This window comes from Maylandia zebra, linkage group LG13 (assembly GCF_041146795.1).
Source record: "Maylandia zebra isolate NMK-2024a linkage group LG13, Mzebra_GT3a, whole genome shotgun sequence".
NCBI classification, from domain to species: Eukaryota; Metazoa; Chordata; class Actinopteri; order Cichliformes; family Cichlidae; genus Maylandia; species Maylandia zebra.
Window position 1 is genome coordinate 21,927,206 of NC_135179.1, and position 18,460 is coordinate 21,945,665.

Sequence of the window (18,460 nt, forward strand, 5' to 3'; positions counted from 1 at the left end):
TAATAATCATTACAAATGTTGATAAACCTCCAATTAAACGTAATCTTTTAATAGTCATCGTGTTATCTGCCCTCTCTGTGTTTTACCCCCGTTGACCGCTGTGCAATTAGACACATACACAGTGATTTAATAATAACGAGAGTCGTTTATTCTGAGAGGGTCCTGAAATATTCTGTTGGTTTTGTTGGCACTTTTTTTTTCTCACATCTAAAGTTTCACACAGTTAAGAGTCTGTGAGAGATTTTCTGTATCCTTACTTGACAAGTGTAAAAGACTTAGCACATACAGAAGAGGGAGACAAACATTTTCATCCTTGACAGGTAAGAAGCGTCAAAATCACTCAGATGAAGGCATCACCGAGACACAGATTTGTATAACTGATTTTTTATTTAAGAGAGGATGGGAGAGAAAAGGACATGAATGGTGTAGCAGGACTTTTGGTGTTCAGTCCCATGATTGCGCTGCCCACATATAAAACACTTTCAAACCAGCAATATACTTGATATTGTCTGCGTTTTACTGCAAGTGCCTGAGATCTCTCCAGAGATGCAGAGAGTTTATTACATGTTGCTGACAGGTGGCGTGTGAGTCCAAGCGCTCCCGTTTTCCATCACCACCTGACACCTATCTGTGAAGATGTCTTATAGTTCTCTGGGGGAAAGATGCATAAAACTTCACAGCAAAGCAGTGCAGAGGTTTAAATTTTGAGGAGAATAAAAAGTGATGATGCACAAACAGAAAACGTCCATAAAATGCTGCATGCTTCGGAAGGAGAACAAGATATCAGTGGTAGAGGATGCAGTGATGGCACTGCAATTACAATGTGTCACTTCTGTTTGACAATAAATAAATGACTATCTAGCCGGCGCTTTCATCCGTTTTTAGGTAGGCATCAATCTTTTTCAGTTACAAAATAAAAGCTGATCAAATGCAAAGTTTCCAATCAAAACCAAATTGAAAATGCTAAGGTATTTTAAATATGGTGTCTTGTAGAAGACTGTATATTTTACAGTCCACATAAAAAAGGTTTGTTTGCAACCATTCTTCACACTTAAAAACATACTATAGTGATGTGACTGTCATGCCCTATTAAAAATAAAATACCCCAAGCACATCTCCCCACACTCAGCTAAGCTCCACTCAAATTCCCTTGCTCAATATATATATATATATATATATATATATATATATATATATATATATATATATTGCAAATTAGCACAAGTTTTAAGCTGAAACCTGATTAAGAGGCATTTCCCAGTTATGAAAGATTAAATGACTAAAATCATGTGAAAATATCAACAGATCAAAGGGAGAGCTTTAGTTTGATGGTAGCTAAAACTGTCAGCTGTGGATGAGCCAATGGAGAAGGAAGAATGTGAAACTCTTGCCAAAAAAAAAAAAAAACTCCAGCAAAAAGACATTTCTCAAAGGGTAAGTATCAAATCATTTCAGAAGTCAGAAGCTTTAGGTCTAAACATCATGGTCAAAGGAAAAGAAAATAACTGTAAAATTTGTTGAAGGAAAATAATGCAGGCTCAGTCTTACAAATGTCAATAAATGGTGGTGTAATATTTTGCAAACAGCGACAGCTCCAGTGGTTCCTCTAACTTTTCTCTGGTGAAACCAGAACCATGGTTTCTTTCATCCCCTGTCATTCTTTGTTGTAGCAGACATTATGCCAGCTTATTATACTGCAGTGTTGTCAACCTCCATGTCAAAACAAGAGATTTTTCTATTGTTACCGTGCTTATGTGACGATCGCATGTTTGTTGTGTTGTGACTGAATAAACTGATGAAAGGTACAGAAAATAAATATTTTTCCAGTCGACCACTATTCCCCTAATCCTGGCTGCACACTGCAGATCCACCATGATGCAAACAGCCTGACACCCTCCATGTCGACTTACAGTGAAGCTGTACTAACTCGTGACCCCTCGTGACTGGTCATGGCTGTGCTTTGAATATGAGTTACTTCTGCCTAATAAGAAGCAAAGCTCTAGCCATTAAACCCTTGGTGCTAAAAGCTCATGTAAGTATGCTGTTTTTGTCACCATGACGATAACAGTACCAACATATTAACATGTTGATGTTGAAGCAGGTAATTTAGCAAGTTTGTTTTAGGACTAGCATACTGAATATCACTGAACAGCTGCAATAAAAGCACAGCTGGGGTTGATGGAGATCTCATAGTTTTAAGGAACTTTAAAAGTATTTAAAAGAAGCATTTTTAGTGGTTAATCATCTAAAATTAATAAAGTTAATATTGCCAGCACGTGTTACATGTAAGTAGGTGTGAGTGATAAAGTGTCACAGACATCGATGCAACCAGACCTCTTCTTGTAACCAGATGATTTGTCTTCTTCTGCCATTAGAAAGAATGCGGGCATGAGGCACTGCCGCACTGGCATCACGCTTAGGGCCCCGTGTCCATCTTTTTTATACAGTCTATGGCAGGGTGTCATTTAGGTTCTGGGGCTACACACAGCACAGTTTCTTTAAGTCTATAGAAGTCCATTCTGAAAATATTCACCTGAGCCATAGGCCTGATTAAAGAAATAGAAAAGAGCCAAAATCATAAGCCCAAATGAAAGACACTTCTCAACCCACTCCCTAAGAATAAATACACACAAGACACTATTTCTTTTTGAATTATTTTTTCTCATTTAACTTGAGGATCCATTTTTAGGAAAAATGATGAGCAGTGGAAATGAAAATTTTCACAGTGGAAAGGCACAAAAAAGACTTAATAACTACTAACTGGAGTGCAATTTTCAAACTTTGGAGAGCTATTTAGTTTGGTAAACTGGACACTTTGCATGCTGTGCTGCATGTTTAAACCCCGTGGTTTATCTCATAGACTTTATCTTCAATTCAATTTTATTTATACAGCGCAAAATCACAACAACAGTCACCTCAAGGCCCTTAATATTGTAAGGTAGACCATACAATAATACATACAGAGAAAAACCAAACAATCATATGACCCCCTATGAGCAGCACTTTGGCGACAGTGGGAAGGAAAAACTCCCTTTTAACAGGAAGAAACTTCCAGCAGAACCAGGCTCAGGGAGGGGCGGGGCCATCTGCCGCGACCGGATGGGGAGAGAGAAAGAAGACAGGATAAAAGATATTCTGTGGAAGAGAGACAGAGATTAATAACACGTATGATTCAATGCAGAGAAGCACAGATCTTCTAGGATGCATTAATAAAGATTTCATGGGAATTTTAGAGTGACACAAAAAAGCCACAGAGTCAGACAATGTCGTCCATAAATAAATGCATACTTTTAAAAAACTATTTGTAACCCAATAAGATCCACTCAGACTGGGGGAATGGTGCCTAAATGCATGCTGTATTCTTTTGATTAGATTTATTTACTTATTTATGTTTGTGTATTTTTCCCTTCATCATTACTAAACCAAGCCTGTCAGCTGTCTTGTTTGTCTGGTGAACATTATAAATAAATCATACACCACATGAATCACTGCATCCCCCACCACTACCAGCGAGCCCTTACACTCCTGTTAAAAATATTCACTTTTAGGTAATTGGTTTAGTCAGCTGGGGACACTCTCACTATTAATATAATAAAAGAAGCAGGTTTTAACCACTAGGAGATAAGATAAGCTTTTTTTGGCAGCACTTTCATAAAAACAAAGTATTCATTTTTAACCAAACGCACCATTTAAGCCACGAGTTCTCGAGCTGCAGACGACTGAATCTAACCATCAAATGAACAGTCGCAGAGGCCCAGAGCAGATATTAACCAGTGCATCACATCTCTACGTGCTTACGTGCTGATGCAACCGTTTTCCTAATCTGCTTACAGTGTCAAAAAGCAGCCGTGATTGTGGAGATATTTACAAGGACGCATCTCTGCATCACCCCGGCATACTATTAAGCAGTGAATTCCCTTAAGAGATCAATATCAATTTAGACACCACTCCTCATGAGTTATTAGTTACGAAAGCCCCCGATGCCTCTTTTTGCTAATCACAGGCTTTTGGCCTTGAGTGGGCCTGTGGTTGGATTCTGTATATGGTAAATGTAATTAGCATATATAGTAATAGTGTGCTCCCAATAGAGGGTTGTAACTTTGATTGAATATGAGGTCTTGAGATGGTGCTGCGCTGTTTCTATAAGCTCAACTTCCACGAGACATGTGGAAATCTCTACAAACTGACATCTTCGTATGAATATGCATTGATCCAAAGGCAAGCAATGAGATTTTAAGACCTGGAAGCTTTCTGATTTACATATGCTGTCAATTTTCAGTCAGAGTTGTATTGACCATTCTCATTTATCAATCATATTAGCCCATGTGCTGAAAATGCAACTTCTACACTATCATCTAGGGTTTGATTTAAACTTTTCAAGTAACTTTTTAATGTAATTGTTACATTTCTGCCTTTGTAAACAGTCTCCGATGGAAAGTCTTGGCGTGAACACTCATCCCAAAGCATGAGCTGTTGTCATATGACACCAGGCTCAGTTATGTGGTGACTCAGCTGCTGGCTGTCCACTCCCTCGTTTTGTACCTGCCACTGCATTAACAAACCCATGACTGAATCAGTGGATATCCTTGAATGCACATGCTGCCTTCACTGTGACTCCCCGCCGCTGCGCGGTACAGTGTGATTTTTATGTCTTCGTCCAGTTTGACATCTCATCCTTTTCTTTTCTCCCTCTTCAGCGATAAAACGGCCTCAGCCCTTCATCGTACTGTCGACTGTGTTTTGCTGTCTATCTGTCAAGGAGACAACTCCCTCCCTGAGACACTGTCATTGGTAATTATGGCCCGAGATAAACTCTGCTGGAACAGCTGGAGCCAGCCTCCAACATACACCACCAAGGTCAAGCTCTGAAGGTAACGCAACAGAAATGGGCCACTTGAGGACTGTAAAGTTGAGCGTTCATGTGCCGGGATTTTTTTTGTTCCCCAATAGGTTTTTAATTTTACTTCATGGCATTCTTTATGACGCAACCTTTGATGAACGCTACTTTTTATTGTCAAATTTCCCGCTCATCTGTCCCTCAACATCTCTATTAGCTGTGTTGTAAGAGTTTTATGAAGCTTCAGGTGAACAACTGTAATCAGTTTGATGGAGGATATTTGGCTCAGAAGTCAGCCAGAGACTGTGCTTTACAATGCTGGAGCTGCACAGCAGAGTTGGGAGCTGTAACTCCTGCCTATGGCTGACAGATAAAGTGAGCAGGCAGTAAATAATAGGGAGCACCAGAAGACCTTGGAGGTGGCCCCTGAACTAATTTAACATCTCCTCCTCTGAATTTGAATTAGACTCTAATCCACGACTGCTTTTTCAAATCGCAAAAATATGCTCCCATCGCTGCTGTACTTCAAGTCAGAGACAGAACGCGTGGGTCAGTGGTCACTGCGGTGCTGCACAATAAGAATAAAGCGAGGAATAAGATACTCCATCACCGATTTTGATTCATTGGAAGGACTCTTGGTAGTATTAAATATTTATAGGATGAGGCTTTCTTTCAATAACTACAAAAACGTCTCTGTCATCAGTCTTTGTCATTTGTCGAGTGCTCACTTTCACTTTAGAGGAACGAGGAACTTGGGCATACAGATTTCTATCTGAAATCAGTAGGAGAAAAGTAGAAATCAATAACAGGATTCGTTTCCGGCAACATTTGGAAAGAAAGAGTGAGTCGCAGCAGCCAGACATCTAGCAGAAGCAGAGACGGAAACAAAGTACAGAAATAATCTGTCTCCTTCTGTTTATGTGTTTCTGTCCCCTTCATTTCAGCATGCTCACTAAACAGAATATGACCGTTCCCCCTGAGATACGTATCGAACGAAACTCGCTATTCATTTAATTTCCCGGGAATTTGATGCAACCAGCACGCCAGGAGAAAATCATGCCTTCTTTTACTCCCGTGTTTCCAGTGCAGGCACTATATTTCAAACATTTCATGTATTTCATTGACAGAAATCAGAATGCAAACTAATTTACTTTGAAAAGACAAATTGTTAGAAAAGGAGGCAGTTTGGCATCACAACATTTATAGCTCCACCAAATCTCTACTGCTGAGAGCTCTGAACTATGAGGAATTTAAGCAGTCCACAAAGTTGTCATGAGTGAAACTTGGGATGTAAGGCGCTTCCTGTCATTAAGGTAAAAAGTTAGAGCATTTCGCCTTCTGCTGTTTTAATTGCAGCAGTTTGTGGAAGCAGAAAGCTAAATTGCTGGAATAGCCTTTTAAGGTTTTAAATTACCATTAACTGTTATGAACATCTTTACACTGCGTATCATGTTGCACAGTTGATATCTTCAGTGTATCATTGTCTGAAATTATCTCTGCACCCAGTTCCTTTGCGGCTGCTCCAGATTTAATAGAAAAAGCCAGCCTTTTCAGATTCACCTTGTAATTGCACGGCAAGAACAGATGCTATCTTTTGTTTTCACTTCATGTCAGAATTGAAATGAGAGTAAATGTTCAAATTATCCCCGAACATGTAGAAATAATCTGAGGCAACAATTCATCTAAACATTAAGACACTGTAAAATCTGCTGGAATAAAACACGTTACAGCGCTGTGTGCCGATCCTTTGTCTTCCTTTTTTTGTATATGTATTTCTTTAGCTTTGAGGTGCACGAGTAAAACGCCGGTGCTGCTGTGATGAGCAGTGTGACCTTTGATGCCTGACACGAAAGACAGTGACATGTAATGGGGCTGCGCTGGTGTTATTATGGCAAAGAAAGCATTTCTGAGCGTTTCAGATGGCCCGTGGGGAGACGGAGAGAGGACAGTTGATGTTAGTATCCCAAGCCACCTGCTGCCTGATGTGCTGCAAGGAGTCCAGCGAATCCCTCCTCTAATGAAATTTGACATACTGGTGATGACAGGTGCCATGACAGCACTCTGCCAAGATACAGTGGAAGGGGAGGAGAACATGAATTCTTATAAGTTACCACACCTGTGCATCGATGCTCCAGCGTTCCAAGGTGAGCGAGCGCGTGTGATGGAAGTGCTGGTGATTTCTAAACCGACAGGTGATACATCATTCAGCGGCGGATCCGTAGAGGTATACTCTCAGCAGAATAATGACAGGTGTGATGACAGTCGCACATCTGAATAATCGTGTGGCATTAATGTATGAGTGTTGAATGGACCTTGACCTAATGTAGTTTATACCTTGTAGATTGAGGTTAAAATTGTGCTCTAGACACCAGAGAGCTGTCTGTTTTGAATGTGTGTGTGTGTGTGTGTGTGTGTGTGTGTGTGTGTGTGTGTGTGTGTGTGTGTGTGTGTGTGTGTGTGTGTGTGTGTGCTCAGCTGTATGAGTGTGTGGAAACATTTGAATGATGACCCTGCTTTAGCATGTTTTCAATTGTGCCATCAACTCGACCCCAATACCCACGGTGCAGTCTGTGTTAGTAAATCTTTTGTCTGTGCTCTTATTTCAGTCGCCAGTGTATACCGTACCTTACTCAATGTCATGGAAGCGATTATTGGCAGTTTTGTCATTTTTAAATTTGGTCTGATAATTATAAACAACTGTTAGATTTGTATTGTTTATTGTCATTTATGCTTAGAAATATTTAACCACATATGCTTAGAGGTGTATAATCGATTGTGTAGTGATAGGATGTGTGATCCCTAATAGTCTGCAAAGGCTTTGTGTGCATTCCAGAGTGTTCTGGCATTCACACCTACATCCTGGGAGCATGGGAGAGGTCGTACCTTGTCTTATTGTTTTATGGTAGGATAAACGTAGCTATGTCAGTTTTAGGCTAAGAGCCTGTTGTTTAGATGGACCGCTAGACTCCTGGCACCAGCTTTGGGGAGTCTTCACAGGGTCACATCTTGACCCCACACACACACACGCACATACTTACACAACGCACAGGCAAGGTACTCTTTGTTTGTATGTAGACGTCATATGTTAATGAACCTATGTATATTCATGTAACCTCAATAAAAGAACAATGTTACGGGGGAGCGGACGAGAGCAACTGGGGTCAAGCGAAGGGACGGCGTTTGTCCAGTTCTCTCCCGTGCACGAGAAACATAAAGAACTACTCGTGTCTTGCTTTGCTGTGTAATTAAATTGTCCTTAACGTTCCAGCGAATAGGTTTATGCTACAAACCTATCAACAACACTAAATAAATATATTTTCTAATGAAAAAAAAATCTCAAAGTAACCGCATGTAGACACGGTTTGACGTTCAAACCCAGCATCAGAATGGGAAAGTGCTTTCAAATGCGGCTTTGTTGTTGGTGCAGTTTTTATTTTGAAAAAACTGCTGATAATGTTTCAACAAGCAGCAAAAGTGAAAACGTGTGGTGATCTCAGATGTCAGAGGAGAATGGTCAGAGAATCAGCTCGACAGTGACTCAAATAACCAGCTGTTACGATCAAGCTATGAAGAAGAGCATTTATGAAAACACAGCATGTTGAACCTTGAAGCAGATGGGCTACAACACCAAAAGAGCACACCAGGTGCTGAGTTTGTCAGCTAAGTACAGGAAACTGAGGCTACAGCCTCACCAGAATCGCTCAAAAGAAGATGAGAAGACTATTGCCTGGTCTGACGAGTCTTGATTTTTGATGAAACAAGGTGAAAGCATGCATCTGCCTTGCCATGCCATGTCACAAATCTCAAACCGAATCCTTGAACATGACAGTGAGTACTGAAAGGGTATCCACAGTTGCCAGATCTCAATAGAGCAACTTTGTGGTGGTGATATGATGCTACCATGCCAGTATGTTGACAGTGCATCAAAGCATTAAGGTAGTTCTGAAGGTAAAAAGTAATCCAACCTGGTAACTTTACAGCTAATAATGTGTTCGGTGAGTGCATATGAATATTAATCACTTCCTAAACTCCATGAACAGCAACTACAAATACAGTTCATTTATTCATCCATGTAGGAATTTTGCAGTTAGGACTCCTAACTGACCTGAAACATGCCTTTATAGCTATCAAATATTCTACCAGCTGTTGAGGACACGAATGGCGATCAATGGTGGTTAATTGAAGTAGTCAGTTGAGACCACGAACAGAACCATCTGTTGTTTAGTATGGTGACTACAGAAAGATGAAGAAGTGACTTTTATACAGAATGGAAACACACTGACAACTTACTTTGAGTTATCACAGTGAAAGAGCCCGACAATTTTTAACCCACCACATTACATTTATGCACGTCCTGTGAGCCAAGAATTGCACAAGCCCTGAAAACTCTTACATCACACGCAGCAAATGACCAACCTTAAATCTCTCGTTCCTCTCTACACAGTTTTTGTAATATATACATGAGCTCAACAGCTGCTCAGCATACACTGCAGCGCCCTGAGATTCAGCAGTGAGAATGACAGTTTCAACATGCCAGTATTAAAAAGGTACTCGGTTTAAACAGTAATGTATTCACAGTATCCGCTGAATAGTAGTGACAGCCTTCAGTAACATCAGATCTACACACGAGACAGGAGGAAATGTGAATCTGGGCCAACTCTGGAAATTAATTCTGGATGTAACACTGTCTAATGCCACAATATTTAGTTCCCAGACAAGACATGCACTTTAATGACTCATGCAGTGTATTATCTGAAGTTAATCCAAGAATAATTTAACTTTTTTAAACTTTTCTTTTTGGGCAACATTATCCTAGCAATTCTCAAAGATCTCAAAGTTTTTTCCTATTTTGTTATCGTTTTAACATGAAAAATTTATACTTTTCTTTTTTTTTTTAACTTTCAGTTCAGCATTCCAAATTCTAACCTCAAATTTCTTTCATTGTTAATGTGGAATGATTTTTATTCATAATCTCTCATGCATGCTTAATAATGTTGCAAGTGTTTTATCCTCCTCGCTGCATTTGATTTGAACCTCTGCCGAAGGGCGCTGAGTACTTTTAGAGCCGACTGCTGTTGTCCTGTGGTGTGATTACGTGCCACAAGAATGAGTTTAGAGACTAATCCTGGAAAAACATGAGGCAATTCTGCCGACTCTCTTAACACAGTCACCAACAATACTAGATTTTCAGCTGTAGACGCATCAGAGTTGGAGGCGATGCATTCTTTAAATGGGACCTTTCTTGTTTTCTTTTTTTTTTTGTATTTTCTTTTATAAGTTGAGCTTGTAGTTTATTTTGAAGCTTTTGTACGTTAAAAGAAACTACCCCTGTATGCTTCAGAAAGCCTTTTTTTATTGGTGTAATCGTGTATCTGTTTTGCCTCGAAGATTCTTGAATTGTTTGATTACATTATGTCATTAAATAAAAGCTTTTTAAAAAGGGCTTTAAAAGCCTAAACACTACATTCACATCAGCTAATCGAGTTTGATTTCCCTCTTTCACTTTTTAACTGTCCTCTCCAGAAATCTGAAACATTTGCAGCTTTGACACATTTTCATTGCAAGGTTAACTTATGCACGCATGAACGCACACATGTACATAATGAATATGACAGTGATGGACAGGAAAGGAAAGCACTAAAAACGGTTTGTTTTAAATTTCCTTTAGCATCCTTTCTTTTTAGAGGAGGTGTCGAAGTGAAGGGAACTAATTAAACTAATGTGAGCTATGGTCTGCTGCAGATGTCTAAGCATTTAAGCAATGAATATGATAAAGTGGAATAACAATAGCTTCTGTATGAAATAATACATACAATTATTATGTTTAATAGCAGATAGCAGCTCAATAAATTGATGTCTTAATTAATTTATCTCAATTAATAGCGAGCTCGCAGCAAACTCAGCATATTTTCTTTCACTGATGTGATTAGTGGCATGCAATACTAGCAAGTTAATTTGTGAATCTAGTACACGCAGAAGATCAGTGGCACCCCGGCTAACGTCTGTCTCTTAATATGCATTCCACCGGAGAAATGCTGAAAACTAAAACCCCTCTTCCTCCATTTTAACACCGTTTTCAATCCAGCTGCAAAAATTGCTTCATACATAATACATCAACTTTTGGTTATTTATTCATTACAACGGTTAGCATCGTTACAAATACATACTTTTTATGCAGTCCTCAGCCTCCAGTTCCTTTTTCTCTGCCTCTTCGCTGTGGCACAGGCTGACTTGGAGAACTCTTTTTTTTTTTCCCCCCTGTTAGATCTTGATTTATCTTTTTCAGTTTATGGATCACGCACTTCTTCCGATGAATGATGTATAGTGTTTTATCTTCCTGGAAAAGGAGTAATAACCATGTTAATAACATCTAAAATTCTGATAAACACAGGAAAAGTGGCAAGCATACAGTCAAATTGAAACTGGCATGGCTCTAGGCCTGGCACTGTTTGTCTGGCAGTTGGTCGATCCCCCACTCTGATTCATGCTGAAATGTCTTAACAACTGCTGCGCAAGACTGAATACTGTAAAAGCTTTAAGCTGCAGCCTTTTCCTCTAGTATCACCGCTGGTCAAAAATTTGAAAATCATGATGGACTGGCACAATATTTGGTTCCACAAAACCTTTTAGTAATCCTCCTACCTGATCTCTTGGCTAATGCTTCTGTTTTTAGCAAAAATGTCTTAAAAACTATGGCTGCTGGATGGAAACCTATGAAAAGTAGCACACACATTGTTGACTGACTTTTGATCTAATGATCTAATGCCCTTCTCAGGTCAAGTTTTTTGTTATTCCTTCAAAACTAATGATATTCTAATCTGTTTAGCCATGATTAGCAAATGTTTGCATGCTAACGTGCTAAAACTGTGAACATAAGCATTATGCCTGCTAAACATCAGCATCTTGCTTTGCCTGCATTGTCATTGGAAACATGCTGATGTTAACATTTAGTTAATACAGCCTCACTGTGCTGCTGTATACGCTGGTGCAATGTTAAAAAAACACTGATCCATCCTTCCAACCATCCATTTTCTTCCATTTATCCAATTCATGGTCGTGAGGTGGGGGCTGGAGCCTATCCCAGCTGTCACAGGGTGAGAAGCAGGGTACACTCTTAACAGGTCACCAGTCTACTACAAGGCTGAAACGGTGATCCATGCATGATAAATTAAGATCTGGTACATTTCAGGAAACTCAGTTAAAATAACTGAGTCAGAGCGTGGAATTCATTATTCTGAGCCCTCTGTCTGGAAATTTTTTTTTATTTGCTTTGAGTGCGTATATCAATTTGTTCGCTCAAGCTTGAGTGTTAAAAATGAATTATGATGATAAAGCTTTAACTTAACAGATACGTCAAGGAATCTCTGTATGTGTGTGTCTTTTCTCTTAGTCATCCCATCCCTTCAGATTTGAAGGCTGCATTTTGGGGAACAGAGTAAGTAAGTGGTGCATGGAGTTTGAAGTTCTTCTAATGGGCGACAGTCTCATTTTTCTCACTCCTGACTAGATTTTTTTGCTTGGTTATGCGCAAAGTTACACTTTTAATGAGTAAACAAACTGCAGAGAACCAGACAAACAAACATCATCAAGTTCAGAACCTTGTGAAACGTGTTGCATTGGGCGGTTTCTGTACAGCAAGTCTTCCCACCTCCTTGTGCTTTAATCATCTCCTGTCTAGACTTCTGCAACCGGCTCTGAACGAGCCTCAGAGCCTCTCAACCATCCTGCTGCCGTTTCACAAATTCAAAACCACAGTGTCAAACAAAAGTCTTAAGGGTCTTGTGTTTTCTTTTTACCATCCTTCTTATTGCCTCTGTGCAAACTGTGCTGGCTCCACACAGAAGGAAGGACACTCTGACTCCTGCCAGTGCTGCAGTCACACTCGCCGCTAAATCATACCCTCTCTCACAAATCTCTCTGCCCTCTATGCTGCTCTAATATGCATTTATCAAAACCACAACAAAACAAATATATACCTTCCCTGTTGGCTGCTCTTATTTTCCTAGACCCTTTCTCGCAGGCATATTGTCAGGGCACAAGGCATGCTGGGTTATCAAATTGAAGCTGATGCTTTTAAATTTGCTGAGGATATGAGCATTAGTACTGATGTACTTCAAATAAAGGTGATAAAGTAATTGTCACCCACACAAATCTGGAGGTATTTTTATAATTTCCTGCAAGTCAGGACTTCACTGATGTTGTTGATCATTAATGGCGCAGTTGACGCTTGAAGGTGACCCTGTGCGAGCTCAAACTGGGGAACATGTCTCTTTAATAACTGTCAAGGCTCTTTCAAATAGGAAACACAGCTCCAAGTCCATCACTTTGTGTTTGTATTTACCCTCTTTGACTGCCAGGCAGAGTAAATATTTTATTTTGACAATTTTCTAATTCTCCTTTCCACAATAGCAAGCTGCTATTGCAGCGAAATTTTGCTGCTACAAGCAATTATGGCTAAAGGGGCTCCACAAGCTGGGCTTAGTGAACTATTGTTAGAAGCATCAATCCCTTCAAGAATATGAGATTTAATGCATGAGAGGTGAGACTTTTCATTCCACTCTACTGCAATGAAACTTTGTCCAGTGTATTTGTCTGGGACTAAGGTATTGTGTTTGCTGTCATGACAATTTATTCCTGCCCAGCCTCATTTAAATTGTTCCGAAGATAGCGTGCCTAACCGCACAATGCTGTATTTAATTTTGTCCTATATTTGGGCCACTATTTTTTCATGAATACATACATTTATTACAAACAATGTTGGAATTGTGTCCCTTATTTTATATTTAACTATTGCCGTGTTCAAAAAAGTGAAAATGTCTACAAATGAGAGAAAAAATAACCAAAAGGTTCCATGTTGAAGACTACTTAGAGAGGTCATCTGTTTGCCCTTTGGAGGATAGTATCTGCAAAGGATAATAACTATGTCTGCTCAACAGCAGCTAGTGTGGGTGCAGTTACATGGAAAGTAACACAGAGTTTTAATCCAGAGAGTTAGGACTAAACAGTACTGTGCAAACTCGTTCTCTTTTCTTCATATACATATATAGATATATTTTTCAGCCACTTAACACTGACTTATAGATCATTCAAGCATAAAAAAGCACCTAAGTCAAAGCATGAACCAGTGTTGTGTCTACACATAACACACAATTTAGGAAATACTTCATTTTAAATTCTGCCTTTTGGTATTTTTTTTACTAGCAGCCTGTCACAAAGGCATAGTTTGTTCATGTGTCTTTAGTTTAATCCATAAAACACCCCCAACATAGTGCAGCTTCAAAGGCATAAAATAGTATTTTTGCACCAACAAGGTGATTCTCAAAAAGCTACGGTATTAGCCAAAAACTTGGCATATCTCAGTATAGTGAGCAGTGGGTACTTAAAATATTTGAGGAAACAGGAGACGTGGAAAAGAAGTAACAAGCATAAAAAGCTATCTATAGGAGACAAACGATATGAAAGTCACGTCCTTAAGAAATATAAGAAAATCCAGCAAAGACCTGATATAGGACCTGAGAGATGCAGCTGGCTCTTGAGTTGATCCTTCTATTGTTTGCTGAAGAAATACTCTCAGTTGAACTGTGTCTGTCAAGAAGCCACTCTTTAGGAAGGGAAAGGGGGAGAAAAGGCTGAGGTATGTAAGATTTTACAAAAACTGGACTGAAAATCTTTTGGAGTGATGAATCCCAGTTTGAAATGTGGGGTTCAAACTGTAGTCAATATGCACAGAGATGGTCAGGACAGCCCGCAATGACCATCTATAGCCATCTCTATCATGGTATAGAAGTCAGCCAACATCCAAAGAAGAGCTTTAAATGTCCTTCAAGAAGCCTGGAAGACTATTCCTGAGGAGCACTTAAAGGAATTACAAGAAAGTTGCCTATGAGAGTTCAGGCTGTGTAACAAATAAAAATGCTCGTGCCAAATATTGACATTAGATTTACAATAAACTCTGTTTTTATCTAAATATTTCCATGTGCGTTTGCACTTGTTTTAATGAACTACAGCATCTATTTCCCTTTTTTTCTGAAATGTGGGGTTGCTCAAGACTTTTGCAGAGCATCACATTGAATATTGACACACAGGCACAGATGTGCTGTTCAAAAGTTGGGTTTTATTTTACCTCACAATATCCCCAAAATTGCATTCACTATAAATAGGAATATAATTACGTTATTTCAAGAAATGAAATTTGAAAGTGGAAAGCGGGCCTGTAAAAGAGGTCAACAAAAAGAGAGTGCTATTTAAAAAAGTGATAAACCAACTTAACAGAACGAGTGAGAACTCAACCATAATCTACCAGAACAAACTGTTATAAATACAAAGAAGAAAAATCACAATAAATGAACTCACCACAAGGTATCCCAGCAGGTGGTTCAGTCTATATTTTTAGACCTTTGTGGTTAAGCCTCGCTCCACCTTCAGCCTACTCAGCCTCCTCTTTTGTCTAACTGAAAAGGACTGGATGAGCAGACAGGTAACTACAAAGCTAGGAAAAAGTTAGAAAAAACTTTTATAAATCAGTGGTAAAACAATCTAAACCAAATGTGCCCACCATAGTTTAAATCACAGTTTAAATTCATGAAATGTGTTCAAAACAAATGAGCTAGGTTAATTCAACCAAAGCAGTCTAGCTGTATACCAATTCCAATTACTCCAGTGAAAGCAACTAAATTAAGTTAAATGTGGTAGCGATGTGGGATAGACTGTGGAACCTTAAACCCGTATGTCTGATTGATGAGTTGAGTGTAGAGTGGGTGTGTATTACCAAATTGTTATTTCGGGTGGTTGGTTGTGGATATGGCTATCACAGTAATATAGCTGAAATGATAGGAGTATAAAAAAGAATAAATTACTATCATCTCCTGGGATCCCACTGAAACATGCCGGCAGGGTTTCATCCTAACCTTTTTGTTTAAAATTTAAAAGTGCCTTCAAATGCCAGTTCAGTAGTTTTCTTTTTTTCACATTTTGCCTGGCCATTGAAGCCTCAAATGGTAATATGACATTGTACCTTACATGTGGCCACAGACTTTGACTGTGTCTAACATTAGTCGTGCTTTTTATGCTCTGTGCTGATTAGAGTTAAGGTTACAGTTCTCGCCATCGAATCTATCTACAAGTATTAACATTTCTTTTTAAATTACAGGAAGAAACCCCTGAATTCAGGACAAATCTGAGTTTAGAGAGACAAAAGAGAGATTAGGAGGTCACACATGCCACAGCTCAGTGTTTTGAAATATTTCAGGGTTTAATTTAATTTAATTTTACTCCTAAATATTTTTAGTTGATCCAGATCAGTCAAAAAGTGTTCAAGGAAAATCTGGCAAATTAGTATGTTTTTAAATATTGTATATTAAGAGACATATACTCACCCCCTTCTTTAATAACCAGGTTGAATTTGATTTTGCCTTCAGAATTTTCTGATGATACTTCATGGCAAGACATTCCTCAGAGATTATCGTCCATACTAACATGATGGCAACAATGAGTGATGAGTGAATGAAATGAGTGACTATGGAGGCTGTTTGCGTACAGTGACCTCACTGTCATGTTTAGGAAACCAGTTTGAGATTTCAGCTGTGTGACACGGCACGTAAGCCTGCTGGAAACAGTCACCAGAGGATGGGTTCACTGTCATAAAAGGACGGACATGGTGAACCATTACTCAGGTAGACTGGGGGTGTTTAAAGGTTTAAAGGTGGATCAGTGCTTCTGACCAAAACATCTGAATGTTTCTGCTGAAGTCAAGACTCGTCAGACCAGGAAACATTTTTCCAATCTTCTGTTCTCCAGTTTCAGTAATCCCATGTCAATTGTAGTTTAATTTGCTTGTTTTGCGAGAGTGAGCTTCTTCTTCTGTTGCCCAAGGTTCAGGTTATTGTTGCCTCCCTATCGGGCTGAAGGAGCCTGACCATTCTCTGATATCTGGCATCACAAAGGCATTTTTGAGCAGAGAACTGTCACTCACTAGATATTTTCTCTTTTTTATGTCATTCTCTCTAAACCCTTGAGATGGTTCTGTGGGAAAATTCCAGCAGATTAGCAGTTTCTGAAATATTCAAACCAGCCCATCTGGCACCAACAATCATGCCACGTTCAAAGTCACTTAAATCATCTTTCTTCACCACCGTGCTCAGTTTGAACTTCAGCAGGTTGTTTGGACCATGTCTTCATGGTCACTTCTACCATGTGTTTGGCTGATTACAAACCAGCATTAATGACCAGCTGAAAAGGTGTACCTAATAAAGTAACCGTGTGTGTGTGTGTGTGTCCCATGCATTTTATAAGTGCTTGCATGTACATGTGCATTTCAAAGGCAGCTTCACAAAGACAAATGAAATGTTACTCTGTGATGTCTCCTTCATATTGCTTCGACTAAGTAATAAAGCCCAATTGTCATTTAATGACTCCTGTATAGTAATCTGCTCATTGTGCAACTTCAGGCTTGCAAACAAATGCCTTGCCAGTATTAAACAATATTCTCTCGTTGCATTCTCACATATATTACAGGAAGAACTCTGTGACACAAATTGATATTAGACTCGAATTAGACTCACCAAAGCTACGACACAGCATGAAAAGGATGTTTTCCATTCCTTAATCTGCATTGTTTGTGACTATTAAGGTCATGCATATTTATAAGAGCCCCGAAGTAATGAGAATGCCTGCATTTATCTTGTTACTGTCATTTTACAATGGTTGCCAGTCTCTGTGCAAAGAAGCATCCATGTGGCATTCCATTTCAGCTCAAACCCTGCGAAGGAGCTGACCCCTAAAATGAGACCGCTGCTCATAAGGTGTGATTACTGAGATGAGGTGAAGAATAGATGGACAGAGATTTCTTGGCATATTAGTATTTGATGTGAAATAAGCAACCAATAGGCAGAAGTTTATAACAGAGCATGAATAATTTCAAAGCGTAGTGAATGATAGAGCATGTAGGTCTCACGGGAAGCGCTGTTCTCGTATCATTGTTTATCTCTAGATTGTCAAGGGACCAGTTTACTCCTCCTCTTGAAGTGATTGATTAAGGAATGCCTTTGACAGTTTGATGGGAGCTTGAGTGATGGGCATGCCCGAACTGTATCCTGCCTGTCACGGTGAAATGAATTGTCCATCCCATCAAAGATCACCTTTGATCTCGCTGGTGGAGATCATGGAAGACCACAAGGAGGGGGCTCAGGTGAAAAAAAGCACCAGATAATGTTTCAGTTCATGTTAAAAAAACCACTCTCACACACACACTCACACACTCCTTGTTGGCAGTTAATCTCTTTCCTCTGTGGAACTGGTCAAGGTTTTTTACTAGAAATTTTCACTTGATATATTTTTGTGGGCACTTTTGCATGATCTTGCGAGACTAACAATCAATCCGCTTTGCTGTCACAAGTAAACAAGGCTGTGCAGATGTGTCAAATTTTGAATCAATCAGGAGAGAGCTTGGTTTCTGTAACTTTCGAGTTCAGTGCAAATGTGTAATCAAAAAAAGATTTAGAAGTTTAAGTGTTTAAGTTTCCTGGCCGACTTAAACATGATTATCAAAAAGACAAATATGTGCTGTTGTTTTGTGTTCCCCCCCTCATTGCAGCCTCTTGCATGACTGTTTGCTAATAACAAACA

At 39.3% G+C, this 18,460-nt stretch overlaps 1 long non-coding RNA gene across 1 annotated transcript; it reads right to left on the reverse strand.

Annotated features, from left to right (window-relative positions):
* Positions 1-2,711: 2,711 nt before the first annotated feature.
* Positions 2,712-15,429, reverse strand: LOC143421700 (uncharacterized). The gene is made up of 3 exons (XR_013101260.1): positions 15,191-15,429; positions 11,005-11,174; positions 2,712-3,135 (listed from the first exon to the last, which is right to left on the reverse strand). It is a non-coding gene; the product is annotated as an uncharacterized LOC143421700 (long non-coding RNA).
* Between the last annotated feature and the right edge of the window lie 3,031 nt (positions 15,430-18,460).